The sequence below is a fragment of the Centroberyx affinis genome, unplaced genomic scaffold, assembly GCF_046629955.1.
Source record: "Centroberyx affinis isolate AG114_WGS23_722 - 3 ecotype Tasmania unplaced genomic scaffold, CSIRO-AGI_Caff_v1 ptg003247l_1, whole genome shotgun sequence".
In the NCBI taxonomy this organism is placed as follows: Eukaryota; Metazoa; Chordata; class Actinopteri; order Beryciformes; family Berycidae; genus Centroberyx; species Centroberyx affinis.
Window position 1 is genome coordinate 19401 of NW_027281274.1, and position 5568 is coordinate 24968.

The 5568-nt window shown below is 39.3% G+C and overlaps 1 long non-coding RNA gene across 1 annotated transcript; it reads left to right on the forward strand.

Moving 5' to 3' along the window:
• Positions 1-1608: 1608 nt before the first annotated feature.
• On the forward strand, positions 1609-4592 carry LOC139660210 (uncharacterized). Its single transcript, XR_011696550.1, has 4 exons — positions 1609-1808; positions 2584-2809; positions 3190-3278; positions 4406-4592. It is a non-coding gene; the product is annotated as an uncharacterized lncRNA (long non-coding RNA).
• Positions 4593-5568: the final 976 nt, after the last annotated feature.

Here is a 5568-nt window from a genome sequence, read left to right on the forward strand (position 1 = left end):
TTAGAGGGCACCGAAAACACACCGGCGTCCCCCGTTACCGTGATGTACTGTTAACCTGAGAGGATCTGTCAGGCCCAGCAGTGTGTGTGTGTGTGTGTGTGTGTGTGTGAGCGCTTTAATATCCAGTTTGCACGCTTGCATGCAGGTCTGAGTGCCGAGTCCGTGTGCGTCCAAGGTATATGTGTGTGTGTGTGTGTGTCCAGGGTCGGGGGGTCTATAACTCACTAAGTGGTTTCTGTTTTGCTCTAAGCTTCTACCAGTCTGGGCAAAGCCGGTGCCAACAGGGAGAGACGAGCTTCAGCTTAATATTTTCATCCACTCTTAATGCGGTTAGCTGCCCCTGCGTGTGTGTGTGTGTGTGTGTGTGTGTGTGTGTGTGTGCCGGTCCCTACCTTGCCCTGAAACATTAGAAGCCTGCGGAATGCCGCCTGGAATCGCAGGAGCAGCCGCCGATTTGGAAAAAAAAAGAAGAAGAAAAAAAGGAAAAAGACAGTTGGAAAAGCGTTCCCCGGCCAAAACCATTCCAAATCCATTTACTTCATTCCTTTATTTCTCCTGTTCAGTGTTTTTTTTTTTTTTTTTTTTTTCAATATATATTTTTCCCTCTGTATTCCCTCACTTTAATATTCCCTCCCAGAGTGACGGCACTCTACTTCTCTTTTCTTTCTTCCTTTCTTTCTTTCACTTTATTTCTTTTTAGACTGCTGTAATTCTTGCTCTCCTTTTGTTCTATGTCTGATTCTTTCTTTCTTTCTTTCTTTCTCTCTCTCTTTATGCCTGTCCCGCCATACCTCTTGCTTTTTTTTTATTGGTCTTTCTTTCCTCCTTCCTCCCCCCCCCTCTCTCCCTCTCTTTCTCTCTGCATTCTCCATCTTTCTGTTTTTTTTCTCTTCTTTCCTCCTTAATGTTCACCCTATGTATAATTTTTAAGTCTGGGCTGTAAAAACTAAATCAGTGTAGACTAAATGTTTTGATTCATAGCGGGCTGAATGTGCTTTGAGTCATTGGGCGAGATGGGGGGGGGGGGTCAGGATGAATCAAAACGGCCAATCAAACAGCTGGCATCCCGGCCAGCCTCATGATGTAATATCCTGTTAAGCTAAATCCTTTTATTTGAAGTGTGACTTGGACCGTTGGCATTTCTGCCTTTTCTTTCTTTCTTTGTATTTTGCATTTATGAGCGTGAACACATGCACAGGCGAGTGTATGCCACACACACACACACACACACACACACACACACACACACACACACACACGCCGCCTCCACATCCTTTTTCGCTCACCTCTGTAAAGGCGAGGAGGAAAAGGGTCGAGACTTTGACGAAACGTCCAAAACAATATTCCAGTGTTTTTATGGCTACGATTATTAGATTTCATAAAATAAATCCATTTGGAGTTCGTTTGCTGCGAGTTTTCCATGCCTGTTTCCACATTTAGGAGTGTGTTGTGTGTGCGTGTGTGTGTGTGTGCATGACTGTTTTTGTTTGTGCACTGTAAAAACGAATTTGGGCTTTTAGTTACCTCAATTCTTTTTCCTTAGTCAGTTCAACTAAAAATGACTAAAACATTGGGCCTACTTGAAATTTTAAGTTTTAATGTGGTCAACTCATCAGTCAAATCAGAACTGTCCAGGTAACTTAAATTGCTGAGTTGACTCAATTAAGTGTGAGTAGTAGCCCCTGCAAAACTGCCTTGGACAACCCACACACGCCCACACGGACATACCCTCCTGCTCCACATGCATCATCCAGAAAAAAGGACCATTGCAGTTTGAGAGGACAGCAAGACAGAGCAAATCATTTCAGGTAAATATTTTTGTAAGTTACAACATGCAATGTCATCCTACCTAATGTTAAAATTGTTGCCAAATCCTCATATTATTTATAGCTAGCTAGCTAACTACAGAATTCTTTCCTCATTGATTTGTGTTCAGAACATTTTCCTCCTTGCCCCTGACTGATTAAGTTACCGATTTGTTACCGACCGGTAACCAGCTGGGGAACGTTAACCAGTCCGGGGCAATGAGGAAAACATCTGAACAACTGACTGCATTCTTCCCCCAGGGTCGCAATATTTTATGGGACATCAGAGTTGCTAAAGGAACCATGGCATGCTTCCCTCAAAATTGGCTAAAATTAGGTCCCTTGAAAGGATGCTTTCTATGGATCCTATACATTTGAGACAACCTGAAACGTGAAAAGTTTCACTTCCTACCAAGAAATGCTACCAAAAATATGTTTTCTTCCATTTGGGACAGAGCCACTGTTTATCTAGCAAGCTTATCAACAGATAGCTTAACATGGATATAATATAAAACAATGTGTTTACTGCTGCATTACAAAGCTTCACTCTTTGTCAGTGCATTGATGTTTAAATTAATCTATGATGATATTAAGATAAAATTCTCTCACTTATTGTCTATCCCTGCATGATATTAGTCAGTGATGGTTTATTTGTTAAAAGGCTGAATTTAGTTTATTAACAGTAATTCTGTATTTGCTGTGGATGACATTGTGGATTTGACTGAAATTACACAAGATATGGAGATATCAATCTGACATTGACTTGTTTTCTTTACAGGGCTGGAGGTCATATTGAGTGGTCTGGAGCAGCCTGTCCTGTCCCCTGTTGGATGAAGTTTCTTGTTCTCTTTGCAGATTGCTGCAGAGTTCTGGTTTCTGTTGATCTCCACCAGTCTTTCTTAGATGGACTTGACAAGTATTTTCCAACACTGCTGGAGTTGTACAGAGTGTGAGCCAGCAGCAGGACCAAGCTTCACAGTCTGCTTCAGTCCCTTGATGTTCAAGTAAGGATAGTCTGATCTTAATCAAATTCTTTCTCACCACTGAACAGAGTTTGAAGTTGTGACATCACTTGTAAGCGTGGGGCGATGTTACCTTGTGATTATCAGAAACTAACAAATGTCTGCTGGCTCAGTTGCGTGTGTGTTCTCAATCGGTGCTCAAATCACGTTCTGGTTGTGGATGCTTAGGTCCACCAGCTGTGTTTACAGCGCGGCTAGAGCAGTGACAGACAGACTTTAGTTTGTTTGAGGTGTTTTTCTCCTGTGTATTTTGTTATTTACCTTCTTGTTACTTATCCTGTCAAAAATAACCTACACAAGCATGCTTACATTCCATCTTCAGGTCTTGATTTGACTTCCTTTACTGTTCTTCTGTGTTATAGACTTCCAACCAGAAGAGCAGAGCTGCAGTGTTGCTTGGACTGCCTCACTACCTGAGAAAGGATCCCTCCAACTTCACAAAGTCTGAGAGGTGCGTTACACATAACACTTTTGAAGGGCACACTAAGAAGTGCATATGGAATTTATTTTTTCTTAAAGGTAAAATGTTAATATTTCTGGTTTACTGAAGCATAATATGACTAGAAAATAAAATCAGCAGGTTCCTGAATGGTAGTGAGTAAAACAAAGTGAACAGCCACGGCACACGCACTGTGGAGATTAACTACACACTGTCATTTTGGTACTCTATTGGTTGATATTTTCACCCTGCTCCACAATCTGCCCCACCCCAATCTGTGATGTCAGTATACTTCTGTCTAGAAAAAAAGGTACTCTGACATCACAGACTGGTGTGGGGCAATATATCAACCACTAGAGCACCAAAATGACCATGTGTGTAGTCACTCTTTAAAACTGAGTTTCAAGGACCACAAAAACCCTCTCCAGTTTCTATTTTCTCTGTTGGCTAATCAGGCGATTAGGATAACTTATCATTGACTATACAGAATTAATATTTTTAACTCAGTAAATGTTGCTAACATTACATAGAACAGTAACTAAGTCAGCCATTGTTTATATAGTTACAGTGCTAGCTTTTATACCCTAATCAGGCAGCTTTACAGCAAATATGTTTTTACATGACATCTACATGACATTTACCTATAACTTGATGGTACATGTGATCAACTGTCTAGAAATTGAAAATATTTTATTTACCTACAAATTCAGTCAGTCAGTCATTCATTCACACTCCATGTTAAGATGAGGGATGTTTTAGACCATGGAGCGGCACCAGTCGACTTTTGTTTTTTTACAGTCTTGTGGTGGACTTTGTTTTTTGCGCTGTCACCCAATGGATGTAACGGCCATTACACAATACAATGAGGGACAGTGATAAAAAAAGACATCTAGACTCTGTGTCTTACAACTATTTATTTTCTCATGAAAAAGGGAATGTGTTTTCTCTCCTCATTGAAGGGTTTTAACTCTAGTCTCTGTGTTAATATAAAAATGTATCATATCGCTCTCCTTCGGAGTAGTCCTTTGGTGTTAATTTGAGGATATATCATAATGCTGTCCTTGTTGTGCCAGAGTCTTTACATGATGAAGTTTGGAAAATGGTACACACACAATAATTTAATACATAATGATCTTTAGGCTACTGATTCGGAGGAGGAAGCTGTGAAGGGAGTGGACGTTGGCCTACTCTTCATCACTAAAGAGCCTGGAGGTGAACAAGACCTGCTCGCCAAGGACGCCGTTAACTTTGCTGTGATCCTGGAGGAGAGGATTCTCAATTTGAAAAAATCTTTTAAGATTTGGCATTTTTCTGCATGTTGTTAAGAATCTTATAATGCCTGAACTCTGATTTGAAAAAAAAAAAAAAAACATTTGTTATGAACTTGAATCAAAATAAATACTATATATTTTTTTTTAAGTGATTTCTTGTTTATGAATGCATTCCACTCAGTCCTGTTAGAAAATAAGTGATTTAGTTGACTTGGCAAATAATGCTATTCAAGGTATTGATCAAACTTAAGATTGCCAGTTAGGCCAACTTGTACTGGAAAAAGTAACCTGGCTGCCTTAAAATATTATGTTGATTAAACTAAGGTGCTTAGTTGAAATAACTTATGTTTCCTTGTTTGTGCAACAAAAGATAGAAATGCATGTTTGTTGGTTTGACTCATAATGTAATGTCACCTAAACTAGGCATTTAGTTCCTACAACTTGAATTTCCTTGTTAGTAGTACTAAAAATGTTATTGATTGAACTTTAAATATCAAGTTGATCTAACTGTTTATCAGTTTCAGATTAGTCACTTTAACTTATTATTGTGAGTGGTAGGAACTTACATGGAAGTGGAAAGAACTAGACATCCTTAGCTCTCTCAAATCAAGATTTTAAGGCAGCCGGGTTACTTATTTTTTTAAGTTGAGCCAACGTGTTCGTTTTTACAGTGTGTGTATTCTTGAACTTTAACCTTGTGTGTGTGTGTGTGTGTCCGTTTACAGCCTGTACTGCATGCCCAACAGTGCTAGGCAGACTTGTTTTCATCATATTTGGCTTGTTCTTTATACCTTTTATCTCCAAAATCAGTCATCCAACTTTTTTCAGGAACTAAGACCAGCAGCCTTGTTTTCAGAAAGAACACCATGCATTTATCAGTTTATCCAATGAGTTTTAAAGGGTTTCAAAGGCCCAAAATATGTTTTATTTATTTATTTATGTATTTATTTATACAGTTTAAAGTTACAGGGACAGTGCACATTAATAGACATTTCTGTAAATGTGCCAGTTTAGCCATCTTGGCTAATTTT